Source organism: Tachypleus tridentatus, chromosome 11, assembly GCF_004210375.1.
Source record: "Tachypleus tridentatus isolate NWPU-2018 chromosome 11, ASM421037v1, whole genome shotgun sequence".
NCBI lineage: Eukaryota > Metazoa > Arthropoda > Merostomata > Xiphosura > Limulidae > Tachypleus > Tachypleus tridentatus.
In genome coordinates this window covers 68,666,190-68,686,208 of record NC_134835.1, presented here as the reverse complement: position 1 = coordinate 68,686,208, position 20,019 = coordinate 68,666,190, and the positions used below count along the sequence as shown (strand labels likewise).

At 35.4% G+C, this 20,019-nt stretch overlaps 1 protein-coding gene and 1 non-coding gene across 6 annotated transcripts in view; both read right to left on the bottom strand.

Moving 5' to 3' along the window:
- LOC143232380 (uncharacterized) overlaps window positions 1-20,019 on the bottom strand; it is a 137,728-nt gene that overhangs the window by 67,458 nt on the left and 50,251 nt on the right. The window lies entirely within an intron of this gene.
- LOC143232943 (U6atac minor spliceosomal RNA) lies at window positions 14,648-14,769 on the bottom strand. The gene has a single exon (XR_013017901.1). It is a non-coding gene; the product is annotated as a U6atac minor spliceosomal RNA (small nuclear RNA).

Below are 20,019 nucleotides of genomic sequence, written 5' to 3'. Positions count from 1 at the left end.
CTTATTTCAGCTAAAAATATGTCATTTAGAAGCGTTTGGTCACATACCTTATCGAAATTTATTAATTTTTTTTGGTAAAATATGTCTAAATGTTTAGCTAATTTTGACAGATTTGTTCTTCTTTTCCAACAGTATTTGACAGAAAACCTTCACATACTTTTCATTCAGTAAGTAAGAATGAGAAAAATATGATAATATTCTAGATATATTCAGAAAGCAGAATTATGGAGCTCAAAGGGAAAAAGAGAAAACTATAGGTCAAAAAATTGGCCAAAATTATTTTGAGTTAAATCTAAAAATTAATACCTAGGTGCACACCCTCAGGGTCCACTTAGAATGAGTTGATAATTAAAATTTCAGATTTCTAGGTTTTATCCTCTTGAGTTTTGGAATCACACACCCACATGCCCTTTTATTATTATAGATGGTAAAAGAAACTTATTTTTAACTTGTGACATGTGGTCAAGAACTAATTTTGATGAATGTCACACTCAGCATTATAAACACTTTTCAAATAACAAACAACTACAGATACAGCATGTAGGGCCGAGCGTGATCCGGATGTTGACGTGCTAGAATATAGACCTGAACGTTCATGGTTTTGGTCTCTTTAACGCAGAAAAGCAAAAAGCAAAATCGCGTTTGGTATTTTGGGAGCTAAGGTGTGTTGTATGAGTGTCGATCAAATCCCCAGTTCCCCTCCCCAACCTAAGACTGGATAACACAGACACTTTTCGTGTAGGAACCCAAGCTAATCAAGTGGTTAGGGCGCTCGACTCTTAAGGTGAGGGTTGCGAATTCGAAGTCTCGTCACACCAAACATGTCAGGCCTTTCGGTCGTGGAGGCGTTATATGTAACGATCAATCCAACTATTCGTTGGCGGTGGGTGGTGATGACTAAAACATTCCTACATTCAGACTATAAGGAGGTATTAGACTGGGGATTTAGAGTTCCTAAGACGGAAATATTCCTTATACATAATGGTATAGGAAAACAAAGGTTTACAGAACATTTAGAAAGGGACTTGCAACAAGTTGTACTCGAGCCGTGGTAAGCAAATTGCGGCGTGTTGTGGCATATGAGATACTCCACGAACATAAAGGCCATTGTCAAAAGCGTCCAGGTGCCACATGTAACAGTACGCAACATAATGAGGAGGAATCTCTGTCTTAACACCCCCCCCAAAAAAATAACAACAACAACAAAAAAACCAACAAAAAAACAAAACGGGTTTCTATACCGGTGATGGGCACAGCACATATAATCCATTGTGTAGCTTTGTGTTAATAAACAACCAAACATGCTGTCTATAAGAAGGATAAAAGTAACATGTATACAAAGTAACCAGCCAACTGTTGCTATTCAACACAAAAGACATAAGGTAAAGTCGCCGCATAGAGCACTTCTGAATTATTATGCGACCAGGCTGTTAAAGTCGCCGCACAGAGCACTTCTGAATTATTATGCGACCAGACTGTTAAAGCGGGTGCTGGAAAATTGTCGATCCTGAACAATAAATGGACTATGTAAGTATAAAAGATAAATGCTATATTTTGGAAATGCCAGCCATATTATAGATTCTTTTGCAATGGAAATTATGCTCCAGGGCTATTGTTAAGATGCACGGTTATTAGACAGAGCATGACCGGAGGGGGCAACATTGACTATAACGACGCGAAAAGCTTCCAGAATCATTTTAATATAGTGTACTCAACGTTATTCCAAAACATCTTAATTTGGTAATATAAACAATACTTGAAATTAAGATATAAAACGATTAAACTAGCCATTAACTTTTATAGTGCATAATAAAACGTCCGACCAAACACGCTCGCTCTTTCAGCCGTTGGGATGTTATAATGATACAGTCAATTACACTCTTTGTCGGTATAAGAGACGACCGAGAGTTTGCTGTGGGTGGTGATGACTAGCTGCTTTCCCTCTAGTTTTACATTGCAAAATTATGGATGGCTAGTGCAGATAGCCCTCGTGTAGCTTTGCGCGTAATTCAAAACAAACCAAATAAAAAAAAAAAAAAAACAAAATAAAATAATGAATAATACACATAAAAACAAAACTTAAGACAGACTAAGTAACAAACCAAAAGCATGAGAAAAATGCTCATACTAAAGTGTAAGTGAACAACAATAGATGTCGGAATAAACAATAAAAATAAATACCAAGGTTTCTAAAATGTTTAAAAATCAGTATAAAATAAATATTAGTGGTGTTAGAAAAAGTTTGAAAATGTGCTTGCTATAAAGAGAGTAAATTAGGCGGGAAAAATACTTACTACAAACAAACAAAAACAGGCATGGAAGCAATTAAAGTAAGTTCTGAAAGAAAACAAACACTAGATGATGTAAAATGCTTAAAAATGTAAGGTTTATAAACAAAAGGTAGATAGACAAGTTCTTTATCTACGAATGAGCCGTTTTACTGTTAAATTTGAGCAATACTATAATATTACATTAAGATTGTGTCTGTTTCGTAAAAATATTAATATCAGTATATTTGTATGTCCGTAGTATTAAAGAGGTTTCGTATTCACGGCGTACTGCCCCAAATACACTGAAAAGCTGAAGAACAGTTTGTTTGTTTGTTCAGTTGTATGTCCTATTTGAATATTCTGAATATTGTCTAAAACATGACTACAGAAACCATTTTTACTGTAACGGATTTACTATTATGTATTTATTTTAATATCGATGTTTGTTTTAGTTAAATATATATTTAGAAATGCATGCAACATATACTGTTAAAGGTGTATTGCGAAATTTCCGCCTATTCACTAAATTTGTAGAAGATTCTCGAACGTAAGAATCAACAATGTATACATATATATGTAAATACTAGTTCTCCTGCCTTGGCTGAAATTTCTAGCAACTCTGCTTTCAAACTTATAAAAGGTAACCAACGCAAATGCGAAGAGACAGTATATATTGTTGGTTTGCTACAGGTAGTATACTATAAATTTCAGAAACTATGATAAACACTTATCATTAGAAAAACTACAGACAACTGACCTTGGACGTTTATAGATTTCGAATGATTAATATTTTTGTCATCACCCATCGCCAATTCTTGGGCTACTCTTTTACCAACGAATAGTAGGATTGATCGTCACATTATAATGCCTCCACGACTGAAAGAGCGAGCATGTTTGGTGTGACGGGAATTCGAACCCGCGATCCTCAGATTACACACGTGTGAAGAAGCTAGCTAACTTCCTGTCAAGGAAGTGTACCTGTGTATTAACACAGAATTAATTTGCTCATTGTGAACCGTCGATAAAACATTCAGTTCCAAATCAGATAGAAGACTCGGTATTGTTTGTATGTTTGTAAAACTTTTGTACGTGAATCGTTATTTCTAATAACCATTTTTAACAACCGTAATTATGAATTGTATTATTGTTTGTATATTAAAATATATTTGTGTTAAGAAAGAAAGTTGTGTGTATCAATGTTGTTAGCAAACATCATAAATTTGATAAGAATCGACAGTCAATTCGTTTACAAATAGAAATGAAATTTTCAGGCTATTTAAAATTGTAATATGTAACGAACGTAACATTATAAATCGGAGACTCGTCTTAGATAGATTAGTAGTAACATTATCTCTAACAAATCACTGATAATTATTGTATTTGTGCTACGGTATTGTGGTGTTAGTAAAGTGATAATATACATCATGGAAACTTGCTAGTAACATTTTATCCTGAATATTCTTTGTCTTTTAAATCTGTATTATTATCATTATTTTAACGTGACCTGTTGTTGGGTGGGTTATTTTTTATTATTTAGGAAAAGTAATGCAAATTCCAGTCCAGTAATAAAGTTTTGAGAGAAACTTACGAACTAATAATACGCATAACTTAAAAATAAAATTAATTTGTTAAATTTTCTCTTGTATTGACGACACAACTTAAAACTTGCTGAACACTACACCAGGGAATCGATCCATAACACGTTAAGAGATTCACTCACCAAACAACTGACTGGCTTGCTGACTGAGTGAGTTATCTTTCACTTATTCAGTGACCAAACATAAACTTACTCACTCAACTTTTCTATTTTAATAAAACACTTATTTCTCATCACGTCCTGAAGATTCGAGACGTTATCTAAGGCTAAGACATTCATTAAACTTCTAGACATTGTATTAAAAACACCTTCTAACAAAAAAAAATTTAACTTAAATATTAAAAACATTGCCACATTATGTTAAAATTATTTATACTGTTAAGTTCTTACTAAAATAATTCTTTGTGTATGATATTGAAGTAACAAGTCTACTTAGAAGAGCCAAGCGAATATTTTTATCAATTATTATATAACAACGAACTGGCTCATGACGACATTATATGAAGTATTAATAAATTCTGTGTTCTCTGTTTCAATATTAATAAGAACACAACGAAGCAAGTGACATTTCACAAAAAAATCTGGATGTCTCAAAACTTAGTATAGACCCACACTAATTTACTTTGACCTTTAAGTTCCGTTAAAACTGTCGGTATGACCCTAATGTTTATATTTTTTTGCATTATGTCACATGTCAACATACCAAAGTGGTATTATTCACACAGCTCTGTGTAATATATAGTTAGTACCTGTAGCAGCATATATTTGATTTATTATCTAAATCACTATTTACCAACTGCAGGGGCTCGAGCCAGAGCGTGAAACGGCGGTAATAAAAACAAAAAAAGAAGTCATATGATTAATAGTGATGTACTGCGTTTAGCACTAATTTCTGTTTGTCCGACACGTAAAAGCAGATAGCAACATATGTAACTTCATTACGGTAAATATAATTGCAGTTTTTAATGTTGATTTTTCTATTTTGTTGCCGTAATTTTTTGAAGTGAATAATTAAAATATTTACAACTAATTAACCATGGTGCGCTGAAATGTTCAAAAGACCAACAGGAGCGAAGTGCCTTTCGGGTTGGGAATCACAGATCTAAACTGTTTTAGGAGTAATAATTCCGAGAAGCTGTTAAATAAAATTAATGTAATACGTTTTTCGCGGTTATGAAGGAGTCTTCTTTATGTTACCATGGCAACATTCTTTCGAAATTTTTACGCTAACTTTTCCATGGTGAAAAGGACACTTTTTCATTTTTGAAAATCTGAAATTCTTAGTGAATTCCACACACACTAAGCTAGTGTGTTCTGCTTGCATGACATGAGCGGAAGTGTGTGAAATAAAACTGTATTTAAAGTTTACGAAAATGCTCGATGTTGGCATTTTCCTTTCAAGTCGTTAAATATCCACTGTCATTGAAATTTCTGTAAGATCAGTAGCCTGTTTATTGCTGATAGGCTAATCTATGGTAAGCCTGTTTATGGACGATAGATTTATCGACTGTAAGCCTGTTTATTGATAATAGGCTAATCCATCGTGAGCATGATATACAAACACAAATGCGCTATCCAATCCCTTATAAATTAACATGCCAATTATTTGGTTTCGTGATTACTACATTGTAGTTATTTTCGCTAGGATTAGAAAAGTTATTTTTAAACTCAAAATTTTATTGATACGAGGTACGATGAAAAAAAGCAAATAGTTCCGAATATCAAATCGTCACATGCTTATTATTATTTTATCACAAGTTAAAACTGAATTATCCACCTACAGATTTTACGTTTTTACATATTCTGAAATATTTTACATTATTTTTAGCCTGTCAGGAATACTAGTCTATCACATATGTAAACTTGTTAAACTGTCCATGGATTTTGGATCGTTTTTTATTTTTTTCAGTTTTGTAATACTACGGAAAAAGTTGTTTCAAGTAGTACACAATCACACATATATGGCCCGGCACTCGACTCGTAATCCGAGGGTGCAGGTTCGAATCCCTGTCACACCAAACATGCTCGCCCTTTTAGCCGTAGGGCCGTTACAATGTGACGGTCAATCCCACTATTCTTTAGTAAAAGAGTAGCCCAAGCGTTGGCGGTGGGTGGTGATGACTAGCTGCCTTCCCTTTAGTCTTACACTGCTAAATTAGGGACGACTAGTGCAGATAGCCCTCGTGTAGCTTTGCGTGAAATTCAAAACAAACCAAACCACACATATGTATGTAATAACGCCTCTGTGAACAGAAACCCGGATTTAGCGTTGTCAGTCAGTAAACATACCGCTGATCTACCTGAAATCTCACAGATGAAGATCGTCAAATAAAGATGGTGCAACTTAATAGTTGAAAATGAAATGTATTATATGAAAATAATATTTCTTCTAACTATTCAAAAACGTAAACGGGTAAATAAATATAACCATATGGCATAACAGAGAACGGCTGACCAAGATGTTTAAATAAGCCCATAACTAGTATAGATAAACAGCAAGGTTGGTTTGAGTGTGTGGATACTAACATGAAAGAATATAAGAATATAACATAGGTTTACGAATTTAAACTTCACAAAACTTGTTTTCGTTTTAATGACGGATTTTCCATAATTCAGCTACGCAGATTTCGAAAATAATATTATTTTTTTTCCTATCACGTAAGGAGTTTTTACAAATCGGAAAGAAAAACTCTTACTTAGATCAAATTATAATTTCGTTTACTACAACGAACATTTTTATTATATTTTGTAAGACTTATTGTCCAAATATTTCATTTGTTAACACACAGTTAACACGTATAAAAACTGAAAGATGTTTAAAAAAAAAACCGTTGTGGGCACAGCACAGATAACCTATTGTGTAGTTTTAAACTTATCAACAAAGAGATAAAAGATAATAAAATCATTTTATCAAGGGGATACCCTAAAGTTTATATGTATTATTGAATAAGCGTTAAAACAGATATTTTACTTTTCAAAAAGGTATTTTTAGTTGTTATAAAAATAATACGGTTTGTATAATTTACGTTGTATTAAAACTAATAAAACAATAAAGAAATGATAAATACATTTTGTTTTTTCATTAATATAGAAATGTTACATACCTTTTAGCGTTTAATTCGTGGAAATTCTGCATTAGTGTGACGGATATTATAATGTAACACAAATTTTGTTTCTGGATAGTATGTGTTATTTCTTAATTGCTTATTTTCCATGTGAAAACGGGCAAATTTGCACATTTTCATTTCCATAAGGTCTGAATAAAACAACATATGAATCAAGATTTACATGTATTTATACTAAAGTTATACAAAAATGAACAACACTGTTTAGAAGTGAGTAGTTTTTCGAGATTTGGGACTGTAATGCAAATCACTTTCACATATCAGCCCCCAAATATAGTCTCCCATCCTGTTTTCGTTATACGCTCCTTGGTAGCGGCGTTCAAAGTCCAGTATATCTTGGCGAAAGCGCTCCTTGCTCCTCTGAGTATGCTCCCATGTCCTCCTTGATTTTATCAAGATGAGCGTCAGGGATATGGACTTTGAGGGACATCCTGCAGCTCATTTTGCCGTAGTTATTCACTAGAGCCTTAACCAGTTCCACAAAAGTTTGGCCTTGTGATTGCCCAACATGCCCCGAATCACTGCGACAAAGCTACCCTAAGCTTTTTTTCCCTTCCTATTGAGCTTTTTGAGGAATTCTGTGCACTCCAGGATCTTCTTTATTAACGAAGACACCAGCTTTAACCTTTGCTTCAGACAGCTTATGGAAGAAGTCTCGAAGGCACTTGAAGGCTGCAGACTCGTTATCAAGAGCTGTGACAAATCGGTTAATAAGACCCAATTTTATGTGTAATGGTAGGAACAACACCTTCCGGAGGTTCACTAGTGGCTCACACTTGACATTGTGCCTTCCCACAGAGAATTCGGTCAGTTGTGGCCAGTGCTTCGTGATGTAGTGCGCTGCGGTGTCCCTGCTGTCCCAGAGGGAAAGATAACAGGGAAACTTGGTAAAGCCTCCTTGGAGACCAATCAGGAATGACACCATTTTGAAGTCTCCGATAACCTCCCAGCCATACTCATCATACCTCATGGCTTCTAGCAACGTCTTAACGTTGTTGTATTTCTCTTTGAGGTGCACCGCATGAGCCAGGGGAAGAGACGGATACTAATTCCCGTTATGGAGCAGCACAGCTTTGAGGCTTCTGGATGACCTATCAATGAAAAGGTGCCAATTGTTCGGGTTACAGCCAATTCCAGTTGCCCCACACATATTGGATACATTGTGGCAAAAGCAGAGCCAATCTTGACGAGTGAAGAAGCTTGAAAATATCGGTGACGCTTCGTCTGTCTTGCGATTTGCACACTTTTATCTAATAAATCCCACACCTTGAGCCTAGATGTTAAAAGCTCGGCATTCGACTTTGTTAGACCAAGATCTCTGATCAAGTCATTGAGGTCTCTTTGGTCGGGGTAGTATGGGTTTCTCTCACCAGCTGCACCTCTGAAATTGTAATCTGGGCCATCAAAGTCTACCTCCTCTTCTGATTTGCTGCTCTTTTCTGAGTGGGTACAGGGAGCTCAGGGCAGTGTGGCATTGGGGTGATGGATGATGGAAGGTCCAGATACATGATAGCAGATCCATTCTTGCCAGCCCAACGTTTGGAAGGGCCCACCATGCAGAAGTAGCAATTGCTTGAGTGGTCAGTGGGTTCATGCCAAATTCTTGGAATAGCGAACTTCATGGCTCTCTTTTCCCTTCTGTACCATCCTGCAAAAGAGCAAAATAAAATTGTTATTATGAAGAATAAATTTATTTCATCCATAACTAATGTGCAAGAGATTCATGCAAAATATTTGATATGTGATATTTTTCTATACTATTGGAAATTAAAAAATAAATAAATAAAAATATATTTAAATTTTAAAAGGTCTAAAATTTGTATAATATAAAATCTTACCATTCAAGCAAGCAAATTGTCCATCTTACCTTCTAGTTTTTTGCAGTGCTCGCAGATAGAATGAAGTGCCCAGGGTTTTTTTTTATCCCCAACAGGCATGCCGAAATATGCCTTGTAGGCTTCACACATTTTAGCAGATGCTGTCACAGAGTACTTTTTCTCTCTTGTCTTGATAATTGGCCATATACATAGTAGAATGCGTTTGGAGAATGGTTGCAGCTTCTTGATACCATCTCTGATAAAATCAGATAGGGCTATATGTTCACTTAGGCAGCTAGAACTAAACTGAAGTGGTGAGTGGTAAGCCCCTGCATATATATTACTATGGAAAGTTCTTGAAAATTCTCGTAACTTCTACAACATTCTAAAAAGTTCTTGAAAATTCTTAAGTTCGAGAAAATTCTCTATTAGCTACTCAGAACTAAACAAGAAAAAAGTAAAAATTTTGTTACACAGTTTAATTTAAGAATAAGGGTGAATTTAAATCAACTACGTGTTAGATTTCCCGAAAAAATACAATTTATGGCAGCAAACATTTGAATGTAAGTATTTTGAGGAAATTGAAAATTCTTAAACAACCATATTTCCATTTATTCCCTTCTTTTGGAGAACCTAGCGAAAATATAAAATATTTTTGTTATATTTTTGGGCCAGGTGGTTAAGACACTCGACTCGTAATCCGCGGGTTGCAAGTTCGAGTCTCCGTCACACCAAACATGCTCGCCCTTTGAGCCGTGGGGACGTTATATGTGACGATCAATCCAACTATTTGTTGGTAAAAGAGTAGCCCAGAAATTGGCGGTGGGTAGTGATGACTAGCTGCCTTCTCTCTAGCCTTATACTGCTAAATTAGGAACAGATAGCCCCCTTGTAGCTTTGCGCAAAATTCAGAAACAAACATACTTTTTTTTTTTGGTCCCATTTTACATAAAAGTACAGTTGTTGAGTTATATGAGGTAGAACTGTGCAGCGGCAAAAGCTACAATTATGAAGTATGAGGAGGTATATTTTGTAATTAATTGTTATAGGGTAAGAATATAAGCCGCTTTTCTGTAATAACATTAGATAGTATAACAAAATGATAAAAGAATAGAAAACAGTGAAAGCATATTTTATAAGTTCCTACTAATATATTTTTCAGTATATTTTAAAGTATGCAACTTACATAAGTTCTGTGTTTTGTATTTGAACATTTTGTAAAATACGTATTTCATCCAGGTTATGTATGCTTAGTTGGAAAGTGGTATTTGAACGTTTAATTATAGATTATCTGCAAAATTATATCCTGAAGATAAAAAGGTAGAAAGTAATAAAGGAGACAATAGTTTAAGCACTGTAGTATTTACTTTATATACACGTACCTACGTGTACAGAAACCCCTGAAACCACTTTTCAAATAAAATACTTAATGATTCAAACTAACAAACTGTGAGATTCAGAATTCTAGAAACAGCCAATTGTAAAAGCCGAGTGTGTAAGCCACGTTACGAAACACTGGAGTTTTTATATAAAGGTCAGCTTAAACAGATGACCCGTGAGTTGCTATGGCAACTGTACAAAACATTTAAAACAAACAGAAAGTCTGCACACCACAATGATAAACTTTCTGATAGAATGGTTTTCGAGTTACTATTGGTACAATTATCATGCCTAATGTTTTCTGGATTTACTGAAGTATGTACGTATATTGTTTTTTATCAGATTTTTAACATGGAATTTTATTCAAATGACGAGACTAAAATGCATTTATAACTGGACTCGAAAATATTTTACTACACCTCATGAAAAATTCATAACGTTTTTAACAGAAAGTGTTATGTATACGTGTTCATATATGTATGCATGAGCATGTGAATTATTTTTCTGAAGTCAGACTGCACGTTATTCTACTGCAGCAATTTTTTCAACTCTGAAAATAATTTCTCATATATATCTAGCTCAGAGTTTGAAAACGCCTCAGAATATAGATAGTTACTGATTTATCGACCGAGTTAAAAATATAAATAATAGAGATAATAAATTTCAAGCCTATAATTACATTTCTGATAATGCTTAGAATAAATTGACATTACTATTGTAATGGACAGTCAGTTTCATTCGGTTTTATCATGGTTTGAGTGTGCTAAGTAGGACATTAACTTACGCCATTATCGATTCACCAGGCAGCGAGAAATATTTTAACAGTGAAGTTCGTTATACTTTATCATAAGGGCCCGGCATGGTCAGGTGGGTTAAGGTGTTCGACTCGAAATCTGAGGGTCGCAGGTTCGAATCCTCGTCGCACCAAACGCTCGCCCTTTCAGCCGTGGGAGCGTTATAATGTAACGGTCAATCCCGCTATTTGTTGGTAAGAGTAGCCCAAGAGTTGGCGGTGGGTGGTGATGACCAGCTGCCTTCCCTCTAGTCTTAGACTGCTAACATTGGGATAGCCAACGCAGATAGCCCTTGTGTAGCTTTGCGCGAAATTCAAAACAAACCAAACTCTATTATAAGTAAACTTTAGTGGTAAGTTTGATCTTAGAAACATTTGAGTTTATTATTTTCTTCAGAGCTGATACACTAATTAAAATTATCACATTTTACATTATTCTGCAAATTTGCGATTATTTACAAAAAACAAAAGATATAAACACCAAATTAAAAAATCCTAAATTCAAGGAAGGGTGATTCATGTGTTTTGTGTTAGGTGTTGCCAAAATTTATTTTTAGTGGGATGTTTTGAATTCCCCAAGCATTATTATTTGTGTCGATAAATAGAGTTTGAGGGAACAGTGCCCATAGTATTCAGTGAAAGTTATATAAATGTTTCGAAGACTTAAAATACCGTTTTGGTGTTTTCTCACTTTTTAACCGCGGCACAGCAGCACATAGAGGGCTCTGAGTTGTTTTTTTTAGTACAAACTTTTAGCTTATAGCTCTGTCATTTCTTGATCGATCTGTGATCGAATTACATTTTTGAACTTACGAAATCAAACCCTTAAACTGATATATCTGACTACGCCCAAGGTCTCATAGTTTACTTTACTTTAAGCTTTACGATCAATAAAATTCAATCAAGTGTACGCACGTCTCAAGTTTGGTATTGCTTCTGCACAAACAATAGTTAATAAAAAGATAAAAAAATTCTTATACATAAAAATTTACCATAATCCTGCTTAAAATCATTTCAGGTGACGCGGCTATTGAAGATTCCCTGTTGATTCTTGAATTTGTTTTATAAATAATAATACTCATTCACCCTGCCGCTTATCCCGTCATTCTCATTCACTCTGATTCAGATCTAATGAAGCTCTGAGTGAAACGTTAAGACAGTTGAGAAGCACTGACATAAATAGCCATCAATTACATGTGGTATTATCTATTTTAATAAGATCTTCATTTACGTTACTACATGATTATGGACGATAATGTTTTCCGTGTCATGTGGAAAGAGTCAAGACTTCGATCCAGTCGTCTAAGAACACTCCTTGAGAACTAACAGCAAAAACAAAAAACAAGTTAACTTTTCAAACGCCTATTTTTCTGATGAGATCATCTACTTTTTGTTTCCTGATCGTGTAGCCAATCTGACGTGTTCATGATGTAATCATATTGTAAGTTAGCGGGAAAAAACTTTCAGTTCCAGGCAAATAGTCGGGTTAGGCTTTTGTGCAAAATTAAGTATATATATAGCGAGAGAAAGCTCACGAAAACATTATAGTGATCTTCAATAAGCGAAAGGCGACTTCATTACAGACTTACAGGAAATATCTTTGTTTCTGAACTCGTTTTGACAAGTCTTTAAAGTATGTCATTTCTAGTAAATATATTTGAGAGTAGTACCATGCTTTGGACTTAAATAGGCGTCGATATTTGTAGAAATGATATACTTTAAAGACTTGTCAAAATGAGTTGAGAAACAAAGACATTTCCTGTAAGTCTGTAATGAAGTCGCCTTTCGCTTATTGAAGATCACTATAATGTTTTCGTGAGCTTTATCTCACTTTCTCTCTCTATATATAAATACTTAATTTTGTGGACGGTGATGACTAGCTGTCTTCTCTCTAGTCTTACACTGCTAAATTAGGGACGGCAGCTAGTCATCACCACCCATCGCCAACTGTTGGGCTACTCTTTTACCAAGGAACAGTGGGATTGACCGTAACATTATAACGCCCTCACGACTGAAAGAGCGAACATGTTTGGTGTGACGGGAATTCGAACCCGCGACCTTCGGATTACGACTCGAATGCCTTAACCACTTGGCCATTAGTCGAATTCTGTCTAAAAGGACATGGATTTACCATTCATGATGATAGAATTCCAAGTAACATAATGTGCAATAAATACTCAAGAGCTCCAATAAACTATTCTTGTCATATTAAATCGATCTTAAGATTCAATATTCACCCTGTTGTTCTATTTCTCACGTATTTTAATCTATTTGTTTGTTTCTAGCTAATCACAAAGCTACACAATGGGCTATCTGTGTTCTGCCCTCCACGGGTATCGAAACCAAGTTTCTACCGGTGTGAGTCCGCAGATGTACCGCCATGCTACTAGGGGTATTAACTTTACAAGCTCAAAGAAGAGTTAAGTAACAACTTTGATTCGTGACAATGTTTAGCAAGTTATCAATTTAACTTCCCACTTTCTCTACTTAACTATAAAACCAGTTGTTAATTATCGTTTCTTTACATTACTGTTTGTTTAATCATCGGGGCATTTGTGGTTTAGTAAAAACGAAAAATTGAATGAGGTAACAAAATAAAATCACTCTTTATTTTATTAATATATTGTTTATAAAAATGTTGAAAAATAAAAAGTGGTTATGAAATTTATAGAAAAACAACAACATCAAAAACTACAAAATAATTAATGTGTTGTTATAGATTTACATGTTGGACTGGACGGTGGTGTTATAAATTAGCTTTCATAACCAGGACTAAATATGTGTTTGTTTTTAGGACTTCGCGCAAAGTTACGCGAGGGATATTTGCGCTATTCGTCCCTAATTTAGCAGTGTAAGACTAGAGGGAAGACAGCTAATTACCACCACCCACCGCCAACTCTTGGGCTACTCTTTTTACGAACGAATAGTAGGATTGACTGTCACATTATAACGCCCCCACGGCTGAAAAGGCGAGCATGTTTGGTGTAATGGGGATTCGAACCCACGACCCTCAGATTATAAACAGAGTGCCTTAACCTCATGGCCATGCCGGACATTTAAATATTTGTAAGTGATACGGAATACTTGAAATTACTCCATGAAAGGTCTGTATAGAACAAGAAATGATAATCTGATGTAAAACGCTATGATTATGAGGTGTAAGCTGAAACTGATGAACTGAACTTATAACACACATTTACAATATTGAATTAAGACACTTGTCCTAAGAATGTTCCATTCACCGTTACATTACCACCAGCAGAAGAATACGAGCATGGTCAAGTACCTAATGAATTGTCAAGATATTTTCTCCTTCCAATCACTTACTGTTCAAAACCTTTATTATAAGTTTCACTAAAGCCACTGTTTCCACGTGGTTTTAGTTTGGTTGTGTTTTATGGTATTTTTTACAATGTTCTCGATATGGTACAGTTAGAGCTCATTAAATGCTACTCACAGTTTAATTAGTTGGTTAAACGATACACAGTGTAGCCTCTAGTGTATTTTGAAATATAACCTTGGTTCGTCATCAGCCGACAGCATAAACTGTGTTTACTGGTGAGAGACGTATTCTCTTTCTTTTGATGACGAGAAACCCACTTGAAATAAAAATGTATCTCAGAACGGCTGGTATGGGTATTAACACCTTTATTGATAAGGAGAGGACAAACATCTGGTTAAGTGCTGCCGAGTAGGCGGTAGTGCCTTAACCGTATATGTATTGAGACCTAGAGGCCATTCCGTCCTTATGAAGGAGAGAAGAACCTTCTCTTAACTTAACCAGATTTTTGCTCTCTGCTTATCAATAAAAGTGTTCTCTTTTGTTTGTTACTGATAACATATTCTGGGGACATATTTTGTTTTGAAAAGCCGGTCCAAAAAATGAAATTTAATAAAAATGATCGTATTAAGAATGCCACTATTATCATATTTTGAAAATCTGAAATATCTTTGCTTCTAACCATCACTTTGTAGGCTAATCATGGTATAATCATATCTCTGAATTTTTTATTGTTCAAAGAGTCACCTGATACATCACACAATTAGTGCCTTATAAGCTAATGTGATTTCTATAAAATAAAGGGGTAGTAAGTGTAGATAATTTACTAAGAGCGTTGTCCGTTAATATATCCGATAAAAATAAAACAATATAGATTATTTAGTTGATAGGAGACAAAATCACATAACACTATATAAGTTACTTCATCCTGCTTAACAAAAACTAAAATCGTTGAATTGTTCAATATGTAAATACAAAGTGCTCTTGCCTTCAACAAAAATTCCCAGATATGATTAATAAAGAGGGGCTAAGCCCGGCATGGCCAGGTGGGTTAAGACGTTCGACTCGTAATCTGAGGGTCGAGGGTTCGAAACCCGTGACACCAAACATGCTCGCCCTTTCAGCCGTGGGGGCGTTATAATGTGACAGTCAATCCCACTATTCTTTGGTAAAAGAGTAGCCCAAGAGTTGGCGGTGGGTGGTTGTGACTAGCTGCCTTCCCTCTAGTCTTACACTGCAAAATTAGGGACGGCTAGCACAGATAGCCGTCGTGTAGCTTTGCGCGAAATTCAAAAATACAAACAATAAAGAGGGAAATAGTTATTTCAGATTAGATAAGAAAGAAGCTAATTTGATGTTCTACAAACAGAAACGTTATATGTCATTATATATAGGTAAAAATGCGTCCGGAAAATGTCTCTTAGAACTGTTATGAATGCAAACGAAAAAATTACAAAACTTTTGGATTTTGATACGAACTGACACTCATCAGTTAGCTAAACCAATGTTTTTGTAATACTATCTTAAAATGTATTTTTAATGTTAGCATATTCTACACAGTCGTTTCTAAACTGGTAAAAACGCTATTAAAGAAAATAAGTTTCAAGTAATACATGATACATAGTTTATGTATAAAGAGTATAGAAAACGTTACAAAAAATTATTTTTCATCTTCACAAAGTGTATATTCAGTGGGAGAGTAGGAATTGTTCCTGTGCAGTGGATATTTGCCAACTATAAAAAACCCTCGTGTACAGATGTCTTTTGTGCAACTCATCGCCTCTTCCTTTTCTTCTACTTTCAAATTTACTTATACGTCATGCAGATTTGGGGAGCGTGGCAAAACAAGTTGGAGGTGGACACTTGCAGTAATGGTCACAATTCTGCAAATAAGCAATCCTGAGACCAATGGTTCTTCAACCTTGAACTTTGGAGCAGCAGAAGATATGGGCAGCATCCCAGGCGATTGAGCAGCCCTGTATAGGACCACACTTCTCACACTTTTTAAGGCTAGAAAAGGTACCTCAAACATTTCCTGCTCTAAAATATCTAACCAATTTACCACATGTGGCAGATCAGCTATCTAGCCATCTAGCAGTAGAAAATATAAAAAACAACAACAAGATGGAAGCATGGAATGTCTAAGTATTCGTAGACAGGGAAACACTACAAGTCCTGAAAGAAGAAGAGCCTAGAAAGCTCACATACAACAACATTGATATTTCATTGCTGAGTGCCACCATATTGGCTGAAAAAGGTTATGTCAGTAAACCTGAAGGCGGAAAAGCAGCACTTACAGACAGAATCCATGGAGATGGATCCGCAATCAAATCATCATCTCAGAAACAACTACTAAAGCTTCCAAAAGGTATAAATGAACATCTTACAAAACTATGATTTCAGGTGAGACCCTTACGCTAAGTCACTATCATCAGTAAATAGCACCAATCTTAACAAGGATAAAGAACCATTCTATTATGACATAATGAAGTCCACTCAAGCAAATAACAAACTCATCTTTCTAAGTGACTTCAGTGCAAGGAATGGCAGAGACAAGAATGTTTTCAGGAATGTAATGGAAAAACATAATATATAGAAAATGAACAGTAGTGGATTACTCCGTTTAAGTGAATGCATGAAGTAAAACTCTATTGATCACAAACATCATTTTCAAACAGGTAGACAAGTATAAAACAACTTCAAAGTTTCTTAGATCCAAACACTGGCGCATGATTAATTTTTGTTATTATCAGTCAGATAGACATCCAGGACATAAAAAAAAATACCAGAGACTTGCATGGCGCCAACTGCTGGACTGATAACAGATTAGACAGAGCAATCTTCAACCTTTTTATTGGTCCTGTTTCACATAAATGTAACAATATGGACAGATAATCATTCAACCTGACCAAACTAAATCCCATCAGATACCATTATCAGTTATAACAGGAACTTCATGAAACACTAGGAGCCATCACACCACTGACTGGCCTCCCAATCGAACAATGGAACCAGTTAAAAAAATCGTTATAGAAAATGCCAGAATTGTGTTTTGTCCCAAGAAAAAAGTGTGCTAAGACTGGTTTGACGAGAACAATAAGAATATTGTTCTTATTGAAAACTCCACAAGAGTATAAATAGTCTTTTCATGAACAGAAAAACAAGCTGATGTAAACCATCAAAATATTACTTCTAGCACTGCAGAGTAAGATCCAGGCTCAATTGCATAACATACAAGAGGAGTTGTGGAACAGAAAACATGAGGAAGTTAAAATTTTGAAGATATTGTAAGGGATTTACCGTTACATGTTTATTTCAATACCTACGTTTCTTTCATTTTCATGTATGTGACGTATATTGTTGGATGTGTATTGCACAAGTCCCGCTTGCTCTCTAAATTTGTAGAAGATTCTTGAGAATAACAATCAATAATATTTGTTTTACGAAAATATTCGAACATTGTTGAACGTTCGAGAATCTCGCGTGATTGGCATATGAAAGCAAGCCATTACCAGATGTCAAGAGACAGAATATTGCTTGATCGCTTCAGTCAGCATAATATAAGCCTCGGAAACTATAATTATGACAAACACTTATTAATCGGAAAACTATAGATTTCGAATATTACAAACTTCAGTGAATTAATTTCGGACGTTAGTATTTCTACGAAGTCATCGTACAACAGCAGGATAAACTTACGTGTGGAGAACATAGCTAGCTAGCATTCCCGTCAAGTGAAGAACATCTGTTTATCAACATAAAAGTAATTTGCGCCTCATGGACCTAGATAGTCGATATAATATTCAGTTCAAGACCAGATGGAACATTGAATGTTGTTTGTGAGTTTGTAAAATTTTTGTATGCAAATAATTATTCGTAATAACTATTTGACATAACTATCATAAATTGTATTGTTTTCTGTACATTAAATATACTTTTGTTAATAAAGAAAATTGTGTGTATTGAGCTTGTTAGCAAATATCATAAATATGATACGTATTCACATTCAATTAACTTCTAAACTAAAACTTGAAATCTTAATATGTAGTGTACGTAATATAATAAATCAGAGACTGGTTCAGGATAAATTATAATAGGTAATAATGTCAGTAACTTTACGATGTTCTTTGATTTTTCTATGGACCTTATACATAACGAACACCTCCTCTACTGTATACAGAGGGGACAACGACAATAAGCCGTTGTATAAAGGTGTTGACTTTTCTCCAACAGTACAGGAAATGCAGGTAGCCATCTTTTAATTGAACTGTGAAAATGTAGGCAAGGACGGGATTCCAGATGAGATCTTCAAAGTTGCGGGCTAAACAGGAATCAAGACCTTTTACAGCATCACCACCAGAATGGAAGAAATGCCACCTGACTTTAGAGATGCCATCATTGTGATGCTTTTTAAGAACAATGGCAGCAAAGAAGATTGTGGTAACTACAGGAGACTCACATTCATTTTGACTACTGAAGAAATATTAGTCTGCATTCTCAACTGCGTCATTAATACCAACCCTAAGGTGTACTGTGGTTTCAGACCTGAGCCGCAGTACACAGGGCGACATATTTGGTGAGATAAGTCAAGAAGAAATGTACGAAGTGAAAACAAAAGCTGTATGCTGTACCACTTAATCTTTCAAAGACATCTTATATGGTCAAAAGAGTTAATCTTTGGACAACTCTTGAAAGTCTAAGCTACTCGAGAAATTCTGTCCACATATTCAACTCTTCCATGAATATACGAGATCCTCTCAAATGGTGACTTATCAGACACCTCTAAAATTTCCAATGCAGCGAAACAAGGATGAATGTAGGTACCACCTTTTTTTTGCTTCCTTACTCTCCCATACCACGAAAGATATTCATGATATCTAAACAAGGTACCATCAAGAAGACTTTTCTGATGTTTTCTGTGTTCTCATGAATCATGACCAGGATGACATTTAATCCACTGATAGATAGATTTTCAGAGGCATCTCAACTCTTTTTTCTGACTATAAGTCTACGTAAAAACGAAAGTCATATTCCACTACTTTCCAATATCGAGTGTTCCAACTCCCTCCACCTATATTAGGGAAACCAACTAAACATTGTTCAGGATACAAAATATTTGGAAGCACTATTTCCAATGATGGTTTATTAGACAAAGAGATCTCAGTTATGATTCACAATAAGAGGCGAAAGACCTGAACAAGCTCTGTATTAAGAGTGTTGAGCCAACACATCATAAGCTTAAGGTATTTGCAAAGTTGTAGCTCTTTCCTATCCCCGATGGCTGTGAAACATGGACTCCATATAAAAGACAATTCAACTAACTATATGTTCTTTATCACAATAATCATGGACATCTGTTGGAAAGATCAAGTCACAAACAATGAAGTTATTGACAGGACCAACACCATCAGCATCGAGCAATATTTCTTGTTTGTTTGTTTGTTGCATTTCACGCAAGGCTGCACGAGGGCTTCCTGCACAAGCTTCCCTAATTTAGTAGTGTAAGACTAGAGGGAAGGTAGCTAGTCATCACCATCTGCCACCAACTCGTGAGCTACCGTTTTATCAACGAATAGTAGGATTGACCGTCCCATTATAACGCACCACGGCTGAAAGGGCAAGCATGTTTGTTGTGATAGGAATTCGAACCCGTAACCCTCAGACTGCGAGTCGAGCGCCCTAATCACCTGGCCATGCCGGGCCTCATTATTCCTTAAATCTCAGCTTAGATGGATTGGTCATGTGATTCAGAATGTT